This window comes from Melanerpes formicivorus, unplaced genomic scaffold, assembly GCF_026170545.1.
Source record: "Melanerpes formicivorus ecotype bairdi unplaced genomic scaffold, bMelFor1.0.p_v2 SCAF_2, whole genome shotgun sequence".
NCBI lineage: Eukaryota > Metazoa > Chordata > Aves > Piciformes > Picidae > Melanerpes > Melanerpes formicivorus.
In genome coordinates, this window is record NW_027142354.1 from 44,824,469 (window position 1) to 44,844,680 (window position 20,212).

The window sequence follows — 20,212 nt, forward strand, 5'->3', positions numbered from 1 at the left end:
GGATGGGAGTGCAAGCAGCCCAGCAGTATGCCTGCGCAAGCCTGACAAGTGACAGTGCCAGATAGATAATTCAGAGACCACAAATAAAGATTGAGCTATTTCTAGCCTTTATGAATCGTGAGATACTTTTTTTTTCCCCCACATCCCCCATAACATTGAAGCAGACAACACGCCTGTCTCTTACAGTCACATCAAATGTTAATAAACAAAGCCTGCAGCATTGTAGCTATTTAATTTATGGTCTTGAGAAGCTTTATGCTGCTTTTGCTATGCAACATCTCCTTGACCAGCAGCTTTGTTTGCAGTTGCACTGGCTTTCTAATTGCTTGGAGGTAGAAAATCAGAGGTGTAACCTAATAATATCTAAAGAACAAACGTATTATAGCTGCATCTGAGCTGGTTAGTATGAGTCTTGTGAATTACTGAAAAATGAGAGCAGAGGAGGATTGCCTCTTTCATTGAAGAATTATGAAATGTTAGAAAATTGAAGACAATGTATTATTGTGTGTCATTTATGGCACTAATAGAAGTACTTAGCCTGTGCCTAAGCAATGCCTTTGTCTTTATTTTGCTCAGTTGATGCTCCGGTTCATTTCAGCAATATATACCAATGAATGGCTTGATTTGCAAGTGAAAAGAATAATATATATACATACTTATATGGGCACAGGAATCGTCCATTTGCTGTTGGGGATGCATCAGTCCCTTTGACAAGTTAGGGCTGTTTTGTGGTGAATCAGAGGGACACTGAACTCCCAGATGTCTGCCACTAAGAGCTCGGCATGCCCCTGCTTGGTCTCTGATCTCCCACTGGGCACTGGATCTTGATCATACTGCCTGCACCAGAAAAGCCATGAGGCATAGGTGCTGCACAGCCATACCTTCCAAGATACAGTACTCCTGAGGCATGTGTAGAGATAATTCAGTTCAACAATATCCATCCAGGAACCCACACAGATAGTTATGCAACCTCCTTTAAACAGCTCTGCATGTTTATGAAACTGGCCATGATCTAACTGCCGCTGTAACCTGGTATTTGAGTTTCCCACATAACTGATTCATATATGTCAGTAGAGAAATACCTTGTTGCATCTGTTTGGGCAGTGTAGGTGATGTCTCCACAGAAATCATCAGCCAAAGAATGCCTGTCCTTTGCAATAGCAGGATATGTGATGGTCACATCTGAAACTGTGATTGCATTCATGGCTTCCTGCTATATCCGGGGAGTCAATTGCAAGCCACCTTTTGGCTATCTGAGCCTTTGGGTAAGTTCCTTTCCTTTATTAGTCCAAGATGTAGCGCTTCACCAAGCCAAATCCTGTGCTTGTCACCTGAGGGTGACATTACAGTAAGTGCCTGTTCTCAGCCACCGTATTTGGATGTGCACACACATCACACTAAAATACTAATGTAAAACTCACTGGAAGAGATTACTGACTGGCTTTTAAATACTGGCTTCACTCAGCTAAGACTGAAGTGTCAAAAATAAGCATCTGTGCACTTTGTAGCATTTCCAAATCTTAGGTAAGAAATCCCACAGATTCTGTAAGAGAACTAAGTCCACGCTATATAAATAGAACAAACTTTCTAGGGACATAGCCTGTAAATAAATGATGGGTTTGTGTTCAGTAATACACAGATGCAAATGCAGAGAGCTTGAGGAGACTGTTGGAATCCATTTGGCACTGTGACCGCAGATACCAGCATCCTGTTTGCCAGTCAGGGGAATGCATTAGGGTCCTTAGTATTCCTGAGTTCCCTCTGCTCCCAGTGCACATGGATCAGCTCTGTCTGCAACAGAGAATGTTGGGGGATGGGGGGGTTGTTGTCACATTCCAAATGTGGATCTAATTTTACAGAGAACAATTTTGGTAAATAGACTTTTTGAATCTTTTTTTTCTTTCTGTTCACGATGCTCAGCATGACTGAGGCAGGCTTGTTGCAGAGTAACACATAACACCTTCCATGCAGTGCGAGGATTCTGTTTCCTAACTTGGCATACTGGTGCAGGTTACCACAAGGTATGTTGTAAGTCACCTGTGATGGTCTTTCACTTCCATAACAAGGTTGCAGCATGTAGCCAACTGATGTTAGAGCTCAGAAAACATACTGCATTCTGATTTTCTTCCATTGTTATGCATTTACAATTTTATCCTGAAATGTCTGCTGTAGTACAGTTGTTTTCCTTGGTCTGTTTACAAAAATTCATACCTCCACACCTCTTTCTTCTTGGAGTTCACTTAGGTAGCTTATAATCAATAGAAGAAATTCAAATTGCTCTTGCATTTGTTAACAAAGAATTGAATCTCCTGTCCCACCACCTATTACATACATTTACTTCCCCTTGGAGCACAGCCCTAGTGTATTGTTTTGTTGGGGTTTTTTTTTTAAACGAAATGATAGCTTTTAGACTTAGAAAGATTTGTTCCCTATATATGTTTTCAGTTGTCAAGTAAGTACTCTCTACCAGAGTTTTTCTGCTCCGCAAACATTTTCCAAATAGTGAAAATACGTAACTCTCTGCCCAGTTACCTTTTTTCTAACAACTATCTATTGCTATCATAAATTCCTGATTTATATGTTTAAGTCTAATTTTGGTTGGCATTACAACTCCTATTTTGATATAGAAGAGCTCCTTGATCTCCAAAATTCCCACTTTATTGTTTTTTATATGCTAATGGATGGGATATCACAGTATCACCAAGATTGGAAGAGACCTCAAAGATCATCAGGTCCAACCTGTTACCACAGACCTCATGACGAGACCATGGCACCAAGCACCACGTCCAATCCCTTCTTGAACACCACCAGGGATGGTGACTTCACCACCTCTGTAGGCAGCACATTCCAATGGCAAACGACTCTCTCAGTGAAGAACTTTCTCCTCACCTCGAGGCTAAACTTGCCCTGGTGCAGCTTGAGACTGTGTCCTCTTGTTCTGGTGCTGGTTGCTTGAGAGAAGTGACCAACTTCCTTCTGGCTACAACCACCCTTCAGGTAGTTGTAGAGAGCAATGAGGTCTCCCCTGAGCCTCCTCTTCTCCAGGCTAAGCGACCCCAGCTCCCTCAGCCTCTCCTCATAGGGCTGGGCTGGCTCAAGGCCTCTCCCCAGCCTTGTTGCCCTTCTCTGGACACATTCAAGTGTCTCGACGTCCTTCTTGAACTGAGGGGCCCAGAACTGGACACAGTATATCTCTGCCCTGTGATACTATAGCTGATTTTAATTAACCAGTCCTTAATTCCTATGCTTTGAGCATCTTAACCACTTTGTTCTCAGACTTGCTTAATATTCTCAGGCTTAAGACTGTGTAGTCCCTTTGATGTGCCTCTCAAATTGTCGGCGGTGTGTACTGTAGTTTCATTTCTAATGTATCTTGAATTTCTGACTTCTGTTGAGTGCTAATCAAAAAAATATATAAACATTTTCAAAGTTAAGTTGCTGAATTCTGAATCTTAGCGTTTAGGAATTAATGTAACACCTAATGTTTTCTGAAAGCGTTAGCACTGAGAGTGCATATCAATAACTGCAGCTCGTGGCTTTCTGGCTTCCCTGTTAGTAGGCTTTGGGGAGAAGTAACATTTGAGCAAGTCATTGAAGTTAGTGAATGCAACTGGCATTACTTGATCACCATATTGTTTCCTTATGATTATATCCATTAGCTTGCTCGTGTCTGTCAAGTATATAAATTTACAGACCTTGCATTGCTTGGCTTTTTAATACAAAACCTGATTTGGAACCTGGAGTTCCTGCTAGATTTATTCTCCATAATATTTAACCTGATTTATTTGTCATGTGGAACAATCTCGTGGTGTTCCTTGCAAGCTTGACCTGCCATTTAGAACTGCCGTATCACCAGCACAAACAAAACCTGCTATTAACTCAGACCATGAAATATTTCTGTTGTTCCAGTCTACAATTTCTTCTCATAATGAAACAATGGCAGTGACAAACAAGAGAAGAGATTGCATTCTCAGTTTGACACCGGCAGCTGTATTAGATTCTTTGCTTAAGTTTGCATTTCATTTAACTGTAGAAACCCTACCTTGAAATACAGTTTGGTAAACTTAATTATTTTTGCTTGCTTCCTGTAATATTTCAAGATATGTGAAAATGAATCACAATGGGGGTTTTCATATGCTTTCCTAAAAGCTGTAAAGTTTATAATAGGTAGATATTGCTTTGCTGCATTACACCATTTATTATCCCCTGTTTGTGCCATAAGTCCTTTTATTTCTTTCATTTTGATTTTAAGAGCTCTGCCTACCTCCAATTACTTTATTTAAACCTTAATTTGTTTCCTTCGTCAGAATTATAATTAATCTTTCAGTTTGTTGAGAACTTTGGATTATATGCAGCTTCATGCCACCTATTTTGGGGATACAGGAACACACAGCTGAAATAAAACCTCATATAGAGAATCCCCTTAGTTGTTCAGTACAGCTCAGAAAGCTGAAATGGCAATAAAACTATCTGCTGACAGCCATGTTTTCACCAATGCACACTTTCACACTGAATTTTGCTTTCAAACCAGTGCTTCTTCCTCCCCAACGTGCCTGTCCCTTGTTATATGCACCATTCACAGAGCAGCAGCTGTCTCAGACCACCCTTTGAGATGGGGGACTCTCCTCCTGGGGGGCAAAGGGTCAATTTCTGGCTGCTTCCCACTTTTCCTTGCAACAGAGCCTGAGCCCATCCCCACTCAGCAGCCACAGAAGGCCTGGAGACTCCAGTCAGAAAAGAAAGAATGGGGTAGCGAATGCTGCTGGAAAGGAAAAGTTGGGGGTAAGGGATGGACTATGAAATGGTGGATTTGCAGAATACAGCAGTGAGTCAGATAGATGTTCCAAAGGGTCCCGGTAGCTACCGTGAACTTCATGGGAAATAATGTTCAAATGTCTTTCAGTCAAAATAGAAGATCTGTACGTTCAATTTATATGGGTATGTAGCATCTGGAGACAAGAACAGGGAAGGAGAAATATGCTTTTACAATAGAAAATTATTTGTTCATAATGTCATAAAATCTGGAAGGAATCTTTGAGCCTACAGAGTGGAGTTCTCCCTGGTGGGAACACAGGGAGGGAACACAGATTGCGCACCGGGAAAGGAAGAAATCGAGATGATGTTGTTAATTTTCATGCAGTCACAACCAAGTAAACTATTACAGGCCTATATGGTATTCATAGTTTGTCCCTTCAATGCAGCTTCTGCATTCAGCCCTCAAGAAAATTTCTTTTACTATCCAATTAGGTTTTATTTTATTTCTAGTGAAGATTCATAATATTAATTACCAACATAAAAACAAAGATGCAGTGCACGGAAATAAATGGATGCATTTTTATGCTTAGATCAAAACATTACTTGTAATTGTTTACAGTGAAATCTCCTTGCTGTCACAGTGGTCTTAACAGGGTTATAAACTTTCAAGTTCTTAAAAGGAAACAAAACAGTATATTATCTTCTAGCTATCATGTAATCTACCATTAGTTACCCAAATATTGCTGCTTTTATACTGTATCATGTGCTTATCAAACATCTACATGACTCCTTAACTATTTCCAAAACAAAAGAGTCATTATTTACCCACTGTGAAAATAGCCTTGTGCTAGTGGTATTAGAAGTCATTAGCTCTATTAAGTCTGTTATCAGCTATGCTAGCAGCTGGAAATATCCTGCAGCTCAGGAGGGCTCCAAAATGTTCCCCAGTCATTATATTCTAGATCACTTTGTTTTCTTGCACGGTGAAAACAGATTATAATCACATTCAGCCACAGGCAAAAATAGTAGCTGACAACACTGGTAGAAAAAAAGATTTATGAAACTTTTCATTGCTTGGGGCAGTATTTTGTAACAAGATAAAAGTGTTGTCCCTCAGATAGGAGCATGAGTGAACATCTCAGTTATGTCTTTCTATCATCATGGCACAACGTGTCTCAAAATGATAGTTATCACACCATAAATACAGCCCAAAGCATTGCAGATGCTTATAAGCAGGATCCATATTAATTGTTAATGCATAGGAAAGAGGCAGATCTCTTCATGTTAGTTTAGAGAATAACAATCTCATTTTTTCAGGAGTATAGAACTTATAGGAGGAGCATCAGTTTTGCCTTGTGGTTGCTTGCTTTGAATAGGACTGGCTCTAAAGAAGGTGTCTTAAAGTGTTGGGGTTAAAGTAGTTCCTTTATCAATCATTGTTCTGGGTGAGGTTGACCCTTCACGCAGTATTGCCTAAGTGGGAGGACTAAAACAGTTTCTTTAACATGGATTAAGATGATGGTTGTTTAGATGTTGGGTTGTGGGGTTTTGTTGAAGTTTTGTTGTTGTTTTTGTTTGTGGGGTTTTGTTTGGGTTTTTTTTGTTGCTTTGGTTAGGGTTTTAGTGGGGTTTGTTTTGTTTTCTTTTGCCTTAGCAGAAGCATTTTTTGCAGAACCTGCACTTTCTGGAGAAATAAAAATAATTTAGTTTTCCCAAAGCTACAGTGTTGAAAGAATAATGATCTATCCATGAAAGGATCATTTTAACTTATGCTCTATGGCTGTATAGCTATTGGCTCGCTATTTTTTAAACCCTCTGATACAGTACTGAGGTTTAAGAACTGTATGCATAGGACTGCCCAGTAATATCTCTGAATTTGTAAATGAAATAATATTGCTAGGATTAAGAGAAAAGGTATGAATCCATTACACAAATTGATGCACCTCTGTAGCACTGATAAAAAAAAAAAAAAGAGTGTGTATTTATAAGTAATTACAGGTATAGCTGTGTCTGCAGCATGTGATATAGCTCAGCATGATACAGCTATAGAGATACACCTTCAGTGTACATTTTCCCCTGTTCAGTGCTGCTTTCCTCCCTTGTCCTGTCCTTGACAGCTCTCCTGGTTGTGTCCCTTTACTTTCTTTCACCCTGCATCTTGCCTGAGGAGAAATGCAAATTGTCTTGAAGGAGCTTTTCCTTTCCCTTTCCCTTTTTTAACAACCTCCTTGCTCTTCTCTCTTGATCCTGTCTCCTTGTAGCTCCCACTTACCTGAGCAAAGTGCAGCCATCAGCACCTCAGCAAGGCAGCTCCTCCACTGCCTTTGCTACTCCCCTTCTCTCCTCTCCCCTCCTCTCCTCCCCTCCTTGCAATGTTCCTGCCAACTCCCTCTTTCTCCCCCATTGCTTCTGGGGTCTAGACCTTTAGGGTGTAGTCCAGGTGTTTATGCCTGTCCCAGCAGCACAGTTGCTGCAGCACAGCATCACAGCACTGGCAGGAGCTGGCTCAGGACCAGCAGGATTGGGCTGCTTCCCCTGCTCAGCCATGGTACCAGGGCAGTGAGACCACTGCTGTGTAGCAGAGATCCTTTGTCTATGTTGGCATGTTGTCCTGTGTGCTCCAGTGCCTGTATAAGCCCAGATCACTCTGTGTACCTGATAAATTGTTAACATGGTATGTATAAATTCCATCACTTCACAAATTCTACTTTGTGTATGCCTCCTTTTTCTTTGATCAAGTCAGGTAAATTAGCATAGGATAATCCAACTGAATCTGTAACTCTTCTTGTGGATGTGATGAGCTGAAATCTTCATCACCTGAATACCTGTCTACAGCATCATCTGAAGTATTTATAACTAAGGCCCTAAAACCATAGTAAATATAGTAGCATGCCATTTCTTTTTATGCAAAACCCACTTTTGTATGACAGATCTGGAGCAGTAGGAAAGGCTGAAGCGTGTATTTTGCCAGCTGACCCAAGTGAATGGATACAGAAAGACTGGAGTGGAAATTGTTAGATTTTGTATGATGAATCAGGTTTGGAAAGAGGCTGAGACTAATTTGGTGCTATGTGGGGATGTCAGAATTCCTGCCAGTTATTCAAGATGTTTAAATCTTAGGTGACAATTGGAGTAACAATTTTAAGCAGAACTATTTGATTAGGAAAAAAAAATTGTGTGGTGTTTCTACTGCTGTCTGTAAAGATACTCCATACACATAGAGTAATGTGGGAAAGAAGACGATGGCATTCTTAGCAGTATTTTATCTAAATAAGAAGTAAAATTTGGGGAAATTAAGATGAAGTATCTAATTTTGCATTTCTGTGTCACAAAAAGAATTAATTATGGACCTTTATGTTATTTGAAAAGGTTTCTCAAATGTGTAGAACAAAGTGCATGGCATTGAATGGGCATTTTATGGGTGGTACAGCAATTGGTTTATTTATTTTGCTCTAGTCATGTTTAAGGATACTGTCTTTAACATAAATCACACTTGTCACTAATTATATATTTTGGCAAGGGAATTGCACAAATTAGTAAATCCTTTGTGGTGCTGTGAGTGATGGTTGTTTGTTGGTTGTTGTTTGCGTTTTTTTTACTAGGAGTCTCACATGGATTATATGGGTGGATAAATTGTAAGCAATGATGAGCCAAGGGATAAATCTTCTGAGCTTGTAGAAATGGCAAGATAGGAAAAGAAATAAAATCCACAAAAGGAAGGTGTGAAAAACACTCTATAAGCTAAAGATAGTAGATAAGAGTAAAAGAGGATGAGAAGGAAAGGAGCGGTGGTTCTGGCTCTATGAACCAGGCTAGAGCTAGGTGGATCTGTATTTGTGTGTGCTGCTTCACTCTGTAAAAGACACTGTACCAAAGTTATTCTGTTTTGTTGGGGGAGAATCCTAGGCCAGCCATAGACTGCCGGGCTTCAGCAGTTTAGAATCAGCCAGGAGCTTAATTAAGGTGGGAGGGGCAAAAGCCAGGGCAACTGACCTGAGCTGGCTCACAGGTGGATCCCAGACCATAATCTTCACACTCACTCTAATGGGGACAGTTTGCTGAGGACACAGGCTTCTTCTGTTCCTGTTTCTCTCCATCCTGTTCCCAAGGACTGCTCTCCTGTTTGTTGTGACCACTGTAAGTTCCCTGGACTAAATATAACTTTATATACTTTATGTTGTGTTCTGCTAAATCCACTTTTGTTTCAGCCCATGAATCTTCTCTCCTTTTCTCAATCCTCCTTCTCAGCTGGGGAGGGTTCTTTGGGTGAGAGAACAGCTGTTATAGTTTACCCTTAGATATTGGCTGAATACAGACACCTTTCTTATTCCTTTTCCTTCCCTTTTCCACCTCTGAAACGCTTTCAGTGACATCTGACATCATACAGTTCCTTTTTCTTTCCAGTAGCACCTGCACTGCAGCATTGCAAATCTAGAATATTCTTACCTGACCATGGGTGGACAGTGCTTTTATCTTGCATGTACATGGTACCAGCTTCTGAGAAGACCTTGGGCTGCTCATGAAACTTTGCTGTATCTACCAATTCAATATCCTGTCTTGTATTTGTGTGTGTGTTCATGTCCTTGGGACTGCAGTGTGCTTTTCTGTTTGATAAATAAGGAGTCTGAAGCAGGGGTACAGGGTCATGCAGTGACTCATGCACTGTCCTTGCTGCTAGATTCTGTGCTCAGATAAGGGCTTATTCAGTACAAATAACATTGTCATGCATTTTAAGGTAATTTCCATGTAGTTTGGCACAGCAGCACAAAGTTGCCCAGTGGCTGAGGCAGCTGCCTTCTCATCTTGTGGCTCCAAAGTGCAATAAAGTCAGGGCACCGTTTTGCCAAAAATGGGGCTTATGCAGCTTGCACCAGCCACACAGTGATAGCAGAGTATACTCATCTCACTCCTCACATGAGTCTTTGTCAGTTGCTCCTAAATTTGACTCTAAGGCTGTTTTAGCAGCAGGTTCCCTCTGTTCAGAGGCTATTTTGCTGCCAAAATGTACTTCTAATGAGAGGACCAGCTGTTTTCCCTCAGGACCAAGATTCCACTTGGTCCTCAGTTTGCTTCTTAATTGTCTTATCACTGATGAATAATTTAATAATTTTTTTCTTGTGTATTTTATAAATCTAGAGTTTGGTGGAGTCTCAATTAATAAAAAGAGACACCATACAGCTTCAGAGAACAGTCTGTTCATGGCACAGCTTGCTATATTTCCCTGAGCTTGTATCAAACAATATGCAAGTAAATTGAAATAGTGACACCATATCAAAACGTCTATCAGCATCCTACACAGATGTGTAGTTTGGGTTTAATTCCAGACTCCTCCTTTTATGATGCAGAAAATACACATGGAAGAGTCTTTAAGCTTTAACAATTACTGACTTGCATGCCCTGTAGAAGATAGCTTGTGCTCTTACATTTCTTTCAAAGTGTGCTAATTAGACATTAACTTAAAAGTGTAATCCTCTCCAACAGCTAGGACTTGTGTGATGTATCATTTGGAAAATCTATGATTAGGTGTGGGAGTTTTAGTGTGGGTTTCTTTGTTGTTTTTTTAACAGTTAACTAAACAGACTGATTCTAGATCTTTATCCAATGTGGAAGTTGCCCCATTTGTTTCTTCTTGCTGAAATACACACAACAAAACCCAAACCTGTTGGAAATAATGATTAACCCTAAACATGGGGTCCTTTTTATTCGTGCCCACTGTATTTAGTTTGTATGTGTTTTAATTTGTGTTTAATTTTGGTTTTGTGTGTTTTAATGTGGTTTAATTGACTGAAGCAACCTGTGCCAGATAAGGAAGGCCTTGTAAGAGGAAAAAGACCAGCATGAAACCAGGGTTCAGCCACTGGCTTTCTGTTTATATGCCTATAAAATTCTGCTAACATCTTCCCAAGTGAGGCTTAATTTGCAAAAGTGCTCTAAAAAGAACACATAGCCAGTATTTTAGAGAACACTAAGTATTGTCATTGTTGTTACTATATCATGGTTGTTGGTACTGATCAATTCAGCATGTGTAACATTGACTAGAAGTAGTTTTAATAGATAAAAACTTCACAGTCTACATTACCAGAGTGTGTTTTATGGGTTTTCTGATCCCTGTCTATACCATGGCTTACTCTTCAGTTTTACATCTCTTCTGCCATCCTATGTTTGTAAACACTTTCTCTAAAACCACTTATTTCAAATAAAATCTTTGCTATATGGGCACCCGTATGCCTTTGTGACTCAGAATGGCTTAGGTTGGAAGAGCTCTTAGAGATCATCTACTCCAACCTCCGCCCCACGGGCAGGAACACCTCTTAACTAGATTCAGCTGTTCAAGGCTTCATTCAACCTGGCCTTGAACACACACAGGGAGGAGGCATCTGCAGCCTCCCTGGGCAGCCTGTTGCATACTCCTACCACTCTAGTATTGAATAACTTCTTCCTAAGATCCAGTCTAAACCTACTCTCCCTCAGCTTCAAACTAAATTCCCCCTCATCCTATTGCTAGACATCCTTACAAGAAGTACCTCTCCAGCCTTCCAGTAGGATCCCTTCAGGTATTGGAAGGAAGCTCTAAGGTTGTCCCAGAGTCTTCTCTTTTCTAGGCTGAACAACTCCAGCTCCATCAACCTATCCTCATAAGAGAGGGGTTGCAGCCCTTGGATCATCTTTGTGGCCCTTTGATGAAACACTTATTTGTAGTTATTCCTTATCCAGGTGCCATGTGGATGTATCCAATTGTGAAAACTTCCAAAGATGCACTTGGTTTATTTTTTTTTCTTTTATTATTATTTTTGTTAGCAGAATAAGTGTCTCCATTACTGAAGTTTTCTGGGTTGATAAATGAGTGTAAATGAAAATTCTTCATGTATACCAGAAGCAAGAAAATCACTAAAAATTAATGGATATCTATCTATCTATAGTAGGGCAGCCATTATTGGCATGGAGAGGCACAGATACTTAACAGCCACATGTTAACTAGGTAAGGTCTATTTTTAAAAGTGATTTCATTTTGGTTCATTCCATATTAAGTAGGGACACTTTAGTATCCTACTACAACAGATAACTGTAATTTACAGTTTTACTGTAATGTCAATAAGTTTGACCTAAAATACTACAATGCTTAGGAAAAAACTGTCCTCTTGACTTAAAAGTTTAAGCTTGACTTCTGCGTTTCTGAATGTTCCTTGGAAAATGTGGTTGATAAAAAGTCCTTTCAGAAAAGTCTTCGTGTCTTGAGCATGTCTCTACAATACCTATGACGACTTAGCACCAATCTTTCTTGCATGTTAGAGACAGGTTGCATGTTGTCATTCTGTGTCCTAGTTGGCATCAAACCAAACTAATCTTACTGGATTTTTTCGAGCACAGAATTGCAACTTAATGTCTGCTAAATTATTAGTATTTTGTCAAATTGATGCAAATGGATTCCCTCTTTTAGAGAGGGCATGAGGTGGAAACAGTGACAGATACATGAGACTGCCCCAGAGTACACTGGTGTTGGGGACTCTTGATCCAGTCCAGGTTTACTGCTCTGCACTACCCAAACCACATATAGTGTAGAAGAGAGGGAACCTGGGGCCTTCTGCTGCGATCTACCAATCTTTATATTGTGCCAAGTTACTTTCTGATCTCCATATAACCTATACAATCAATACATTCACGAAGAAGCTGCCTTTCTGTGTCACGCTACTTTAAGAGCTTGTAGGACATACCTATTTAGATTTTCCCTTGGTACCTGCTGACTTTCCTTGCCCCCGCATCTCAAAGAAGTAGAATTCTTTGACATCAGAACCCTCTTTATCTTCTTTTCTTGTCTGTCATGGTTTCATAAGTCTGCTTCAGTGTCAAAAAGTTTTGCCACTTGGTCTGGGGGTTTTCTGAAATTCATCTATCACATTATGGTTTTAACTGCCCTGAACTTTTTCTGTCCAAAGGATTCCAGGGGCCCACATAAATTTTAAAGCAGAGATTTCAAACTTAAGTTTGTATTATGTCTCCTCATTACAAAAAGTGGTTAGCAATATTTGCAAGGTAGATGTTTATCCAGAGGTTTCAGCCAAACTACAATCTTGGTATTTAACTCCCTAGTTTCTGATTAGTTTTGTTGGATAAATACACCATTTTTAAGTTCTTCAATATTGGAACTGTCATTATTGCATATGCAGTGTTTCACCTGAGAACTGTTTTCTCTCTCTTCTTTTCACGGTACTAACCTCCATTTAGTACTGTGATGGTCTCAGACATTCTAGAGGATTATTCAGTAATCATAGTTACTTTTATGCCTTAAATACAAAATGTAATCTGTTCCTTTATTGTTCAATTCATACCATGTTTCTATGGCTCTTTCCCTGAGTTTGATGGTCTTCTCAATAAAATCATGGCCTTGAGACAAAGAAGGACAGGTAAAGAGGATGTTGATCCGAGTACCTGGGGTGAAGCTGAGTTGTTAAAAATGTATGCCACATAGATAATGGTATGACTGTGTTATTCATTCTCCCCTTGACACTGGAAACAAGAAGCATTGCCACTGGGAACAAGCAGCATTGCCAAAAGACTTTACAGTTCCCTGTGTTCTGTTTGTTCTGGTAATGTGAAAGCACTTCAGAGTTTGGTGTCTGCCAGGATGATTACACAGTCTCTTCAGGTTGTAAATTCAATTGCCTTCTCCATGCTGGAAAAGTAAGAACAATGCATAATTAAAGTGGCAGCCAAAAGCTTATGGTTGCATTGCAGTTATGGTATCAGAGGCAAGCTGGGTGAACTGAGCAGAGGATGTCAGGTAAGTAAGCAGCAGTCTCAGGGGATGAGTAGTGATGGTCTTTACTTTTTCAGTGATTTTAAGTGATTTTTTTTTTTTTTTTAAAGCCCTTGTTCTGAAAGCCTCTTCAAGCTCGCATAATAGCATTGCACTGAGCTTTAATGTCTCAATGAGACAAGTTTCTGCATGTGGTAATGTTGTTTAGGTAAGGAAACACTTGGTCTTGTCCAGCTAGTCAAAGTTTTCAGTGGGGTGCTTTATTTCTTTGCTAGAGAGAGTTTTTCTAACTTGCAGTGAATTGGTTCATGGTACATGCAGCAGTGAAATATTTGATGTGGTCCTACTGAGAGGATTGCTGGGCAGCATAAGCTCTGTGAGTGCCTCATCGCGAGAGTGTTAGGCAGTCTGATTTCCTGGTCTGTGAGCAGGTGGAAAGCCAGCTGCCATCTGAAAGCTATTCCTATACTGACGTGGAGCTGTGCCCAGAGCAGCACAACTTGCCCCTCCAGCACTAGTGGAATGCAGTGTAGGTTCAGTGCAGGGAGTGGATCCCAGACCGGTGCTGATGTTCCCCATACTGGGCTGGCCTTGGCTTGGCTGTGCTGGTGACTGTTCTGCCACACACTTAAGTCCTTGGATCACTGGGCAATGCCTGCTGGCTTCCACTGCGGCTTGGCCGTCCCTGAAGTTTGCCACATTATGGGTCAAGGACAATTGTTTGCCAGGCACCTACAGCACCAAACTGTAGGTGATGTGGACTGGGATCAGCACCTGAAAGCTAGTCACATCAGACATTATTTTGAGAAATTCTAGCCCAGCTTCACCACCCAGTGTCAAAGGCTCATTATTTTCGTAGCTGAAATTCTCCTGTTTTATCACATATGACTGTTAGGGTATGGTGGGGATTTTTTTTTTCTTCTTTCACACACAGAAAACTCTAATAAAAAACTCAGGGACACCTCCCACTGGACCAAGTTGCACAAGGCCTCTTCCAGCCTGGCCTTGAACGTGTCCAGGGTGGGGGCATCCATAACCTCCTTGGTACAACCTGTCCCAGTGTCTCACCAGCTTCACTGTAAATAACTTTTTCCTGATTTCAAGTCTAAATATTCCCTCCTCAAGCTTTAATCCGTTCCCTCTCATCCTATCACTACAAGCCTTTGTAAAAAGTCCTTCCTCAACTTTCTTGTAGGCCCACTTCAGGTACTGGAAGACTGGTATAAGGTCTCCCCACAGCCTTCTTTTCTCAAAGCTAAACAGCCCCAATTCTCTCAGCCTGTCCCCATAAGAAAGGTTCTGCAGCCCTTTGGTTATCTTCGTGGCCTTCTCTGGACCCAGTCCAGCAGTTCCATGTCTTTCTTGCACTGGGGGTTCCAAAACTGGATGCAGTACTCCAGGTGGGGTCCAGTGATACAATCCCAGATACAATTTTCATGAAGGGTTCTACTTCTTTGCCTTCACTTGCTTGCATATATACACTCCTTCACAACCAAACCACCCATCCAGCAATGAGACCAAATCTGCTATTTCTTTGGCTCCTGCAGTGTTGAGAACAAGCAAATGTTCCAAGCAAGCTGATTACCTCTAGATGAACTTGGATGTCAGCACCTCTGTTTTTGGGATGTGATGGAGCAGCAGTTGTGCTGTCTGTGCATGGCAACAGCTCGAGTCTGACAAAATTAATTCGGTTGCCTCTGCTTCCCATGTGCTGAACTCCTGGCCTGCAGGCTGGGAGTTGCAGATGCAAAGCATTTGACAGTCTCTGCTGCAGCAGTATCTGATTGCCTTGTAAGTGGGAAGGTAATTTACCTTCAGCTGTCCTGCAAAGGATAGGGCTAAGGACACTTACAGGTAAGTGGTTTGTCCATGATCGCTCGAGGGTTGGCTCAGAGTAGGATACAGAAACTGTGCAAAGTCTCAGACTTAATCCTGTAAACCACCTTTCCCCTTTCCTGTAATTATTTGGATATTGTGGGTAAGCAATGGTGAAGGGGGCTTTGTTTGGGTTTTTTTTTTGGTGGTGGTTTTTTTTTTGCTAAAACATTTAATTTTCTGCTCTAATATTGTGCTGAGGAGATGGCTGCAGTACACTGGCAGCGACTGATAAGTGACTTACAATTTTGTACCCCATGTTTACTGAATTTTCAGTTTGAAAGGTACAGTCTGGGATGACAGTCAGTCATTCAGCCTATTCTTGCCTCAAACACTGTACAAACACACAGATGAGAGAAGGAACACCTGGCAAATGTTTTGAGGTTACAAGAGAGAGAGTTAGTGATATCCATGGGTATGAGTGAGATAACGTGCTGCCTTACAGCATCTGCTGAAAATGTTTTCAGAACATTTAGATTCCATTGCACTATAGCCTTGTGCAAAATAATGTGAGAGAATTGAAACAAATCATCAAAAGAACTGAAGCAGACACGGCATAAAACAGAGTTGATATTGCTGCAAAGGAACCCACGTCCCACCCCACCAAACTCAAACGAAGGCTGAAATCCCAGGGTGACAGCTGGCCATGGAGGCGGCTGCGCTTTGTGATACTGGACTATATTCCTGAGTGTTTCAATGTTTTCTTTTCTTTCTGACTGAGTAATGGGATCTGCCTTTGATGATAAATTTAACTTGGAAGGTGGCCCTGTGGTTCTGTGAAAACCTGTTACTCATTGTGATAGCAGATGATGTGGTTTCCTTGAGAAAACAGCGTGGTGAAGTTATTTGAATAAAGCACTAGGAATACTGAAGATTTGGTTTCTTATTCTAGCTAACAAGACTTTTCTGTGGATTTACTTAATTTTTTTCTTTCAGTGCATCAGCTTTTTTTATTTCTGCTCAGTATTTGTATTGCTTAGAAGTATAAGGAAACAGCTGCATCGTTGTTCATTTCAGGAAAATAATAGATGTTCGGTTTTGTTTGTTTTTTCTTGTAGCTGTTTTGTGAAGATGGTTGGTGAGGAGCTGTTTACATCTCTAGCATTTAATCATGGCACAAAGGATAATTCAGCACAACTAAGATACAATCTATATTACTTTTTCAAGGTGGGATTGATGAAGAACTGGGATGCAGAGAAGCGATTGCGTTGCTTAGATTAGGGATGATACTGGTTCTGCTTTGAATTTAATCTCTGAGGTGGGGGATTAATTTGTTCTCCTCAGATCACTGTGCTTGGATTTAGTGCATGTGTTAAGTGAAAGTACCAAAGCCTTGGAAGAACTTTGAAAAATAATTTGACTATGTTAAATCAGATCTGAACTTTCATGCTGTGAACTGCAAAGCCAGCTGAGAAGTGTACTTGAAAGCACACAGACATCACTGTTGTACCTTTAATGCTGTGAGATCCAGTGGCTCTCCCTGATCCCTGAGGTTGCCTGGCTCATGCCAAAATGAGACTGTAAGGATGCAGCTGCACAGGCTCCCGAGGGACCTGCAGTGGCTGCCCAGCCCTCCCCCTGACACTTCTGCTTTCACCCTGCGCTGTGCACAGCAGGGCCATCGCCCTGGGGTTGTGCTTCGGGCCGCGGATCCATTACTCTCTCTGCTGGATGCAGAAGGGAAGATCATAGTGACAGAGTTTTGCTCGGAGTTGGGATTTCTGGTGTTTGTTTTAGTTTGAAGGAGACAAGTGCTATTTTGCATCTTGTTTTAGCTAAATGTTACCTCTGTACTAGCATGATCGATTTAATTGTTTCACCAGATAAAAGGATGAACTGAGCAAAACACTGGGTTTCACTTTTCTTTTTTTTTTAACATATTGGTTCTGATTACATCCAAATAAGTCAATTGGATAGCTTATGATTACTGATCAAAGATATGTAGATCAGACTTTGTATCCTCATATTACTTAATTAGAACACAATTTATCCTCACTCAGCTTCTAATTTGAAACGAGTGCTACTGATAGTCTTGACCGCAGCAAGATCTCTTGGAGAATTGGCTGTTGATTATACGGTTATCAGGCCCTGATTTTTCAGAAGCACAATCAGCGTGTTCTAAAATTAATTAGCACTATGTATGTTTGTCTGTTTGTGAATGTAAATCAGAAATGGGAAGGGGAAAAAAAAAAAGACCAAAATGAGGAGGGCAGCAGTATTTCACATTCCCAGTTCTCTGGTTTTCATTGCAGTTTTAAAAGACTTCTTCCTAAATCTTAAATGTTTGAGATGTTCTAGTGCATTCTTGTGAATTCCCTAGTAATTGACAGAAGATGATGCCATTTCCTCAGTATTGTTCCCCAAACTAGTACTGGTCACTGCTATATCAAAACCAGAATCTCCTTCCTGATGTAAAAAGCCAGGTCTACTCCATCAAGACACTTAACTGTGTTAAGCTTCCAAACAATAAAGCAATTTGCAAGAGGCTGCAGAGCATGTCATGTAAGGAATGTTGTGCCAGTCCTTTAGGCTGCTGATCTTTTATTACAAGACAAGTGATTTACCTCTCTGAACTTAAGAGCTCAGCAGATTTGCAGGTACTGCTGTTGAAGTTTTAATTTAGGCAAAGATGCTCATAAAGAAGTGCTCAGATGTTCAGATGTGAATCCAATTTTATATCCCTGGCAAGTTCAATAGTGTTCAGGTTCTGCTTTTGATTCATTTAAACAGGTTTATGAAGCAGCAGCATATTAAGCTTCCATCTCGTATATACACAAATATGTGTGCATGCTCCCTAGTCAGTACTGTTAATATATATGTACACGTTTTTATATGTTTTACTATAAATGCTATACTGTCTATATAATGTTGATATTGGTCTTTAGTTTATTACTCTGTATTAAAAGTGGCATTCGTCTTATGCCAGGTTTCTGAGGTTTTGCAGTTGCAGTATATGTTCGGTTGCTTCTGCACAGCTTATATTGCACACTACATTTTATTTACTGTGTGGTAACTGAGTCTTGAGGCAGATTAAATTAATTTGTGGTAACTTGAATTCAGTTCTTGCTTCCTTAATCTTACAGAAATTCTATTCATCCTTATTGATGTGCAGTTGGCTCACTTATAAGAATAGCCTCTATGATTTTGTGGTTGCAAGATTCAGAGTCTTTATTTAGCTGGCATTACTGTATCTCCCAGAGCAAAACTTTTTGGTTTTGTGGGTATGATTTTTCCATACTTACCTTCCAGAAGGAAAAGCTGCATCCAAGGTTGAGAAAATATGAAGCACATGAATCTTCTGAAATAATTTTTAACACGAGGGCACTCATTTGTATTTTATCACCCATAAATATCCACTTATTAAAATCCCAAAATGCTTTGTTTAAAGCCAAAACACAGACTAGGAGGTAATTCCACTTAAGCTACTGTGCATGTGGATATTGTCCAAACACATTTTCTTCCTGCTGTGTCTTACTCCACATGCTGTTGGGGAATGGCACAGGGCTGGTGTAGATTAGACATTTGATGTTCTGGAAGGGCCACAGGAAGGATTCCAACATAAAATTTTCTGGGCTAAACAGTCTCTTTCAAGGTTAGGTAACACATAGCTGAGGCAAGGATAGTAAGGAGAGCAGCATATGTAATTGCTTTAAACTTTAGGATGCCTTCATGGCTGGTGACTTTATATATAAAGCAGTTGACACTGCCATAGGGTCAGCATTCAGGCAACAGACATGCAAATAAGATAAAGAATCTGCACAGAAGTTTAGCAGCATGTAGAGGATGCAGAATTCCTTATTATTTACTTGTATTTCCTAGTCACAGGACAATTTCTACTAGTCTTCCTGTGCAAGTCCCAGTAAACCTGTCTGTCTCTTCCCAGGCCCACACAGATGCTTAGGAGAATTAGTGTTCTCCCTTCAAAAAACTTCTTTCTTTCTCCTGGTTGTATTACTGCTAGGGGTAGGTGTTCTCATTGCTTTTCCCTGGGACATGCAGTTGGCATGGCAGTGCTGGGAAAGGAACTGAACTCTCAGAGAGGAACTGATCCCAGGACTGTTGCACAGAATCAAAAAAACTTTTAGGAAAAGACCCTTAAGATCAGTGAGTCCAACGATTAACCCAGCACTGGGAAGTCCCCTGCTAAACCTTATTCCTCAGCACCGTGTGTACACATGTAGGGAGACCCCAGGCAGAACATGGTCACCACTAGAGTTTGGCACACTGTGCCACTTTGCCCCTCAGGTTGCCAGGGCTGCAGCTGCAGTATCATGTGGGTTTCCCCATACAAAAGAAATGGGACCAGTTACTTGTCTCTTGGACAGGTTACTGTGTGTTTCAGTCAGATCTGCAGCATCCAACCACCTGAAATGATGTACCAATTTCAGTTTCTGGCCTGGCTTCAGTTGGCATTAAACTTCACCTCGAATGGTTTGCTGTTTTGAGGGTTGTTTTTGGGGGTGGTTGTTTTTTTTTTATATATATATATTTGCCTTAATTAACTTAATAAGTTCAGCAGTTTTTCTGTACTTCATTGTTTCATGTAAAAATAAATCAGTCTAGCTGCAAATGTTTCCCCTTGTGATGTTTGCTTTTATTGATTCTTTAAATACAAAACTATTCATTTTCTAAAAACAAATATTCATCATTCTAACTATCATTTTGCTAATAATACTTTTTTTTTTTTCTGATTATTATTTACTAGAAAACTGCAACTTGATGATGTCAAAAGCATGCAGCCCATGGCAGTCTCTGGTTTTTTTGTCACTATTTTTGAGAAGTAAATAATTGCAGCATGTGGAATTGCACTTAAACTTGTTTACCATT

The 20,212-nt window shown here is 40.4% G+C and overlaps 1 protein-coding gene across 16 annotated transcripts in view; it reads left to right on the forward strand.

Annotated features, from left to right (window-relative positions):
- Positions 1–20,212, forward strand: part of TENM2 (teneurin transmembrane protein 2) — a 686,412-nt gene that overhangs the window by 479,764 nt on the left and 186,436 nt on the right. The gene's annotated exons all lie outside the window — the stretch shown is intronic.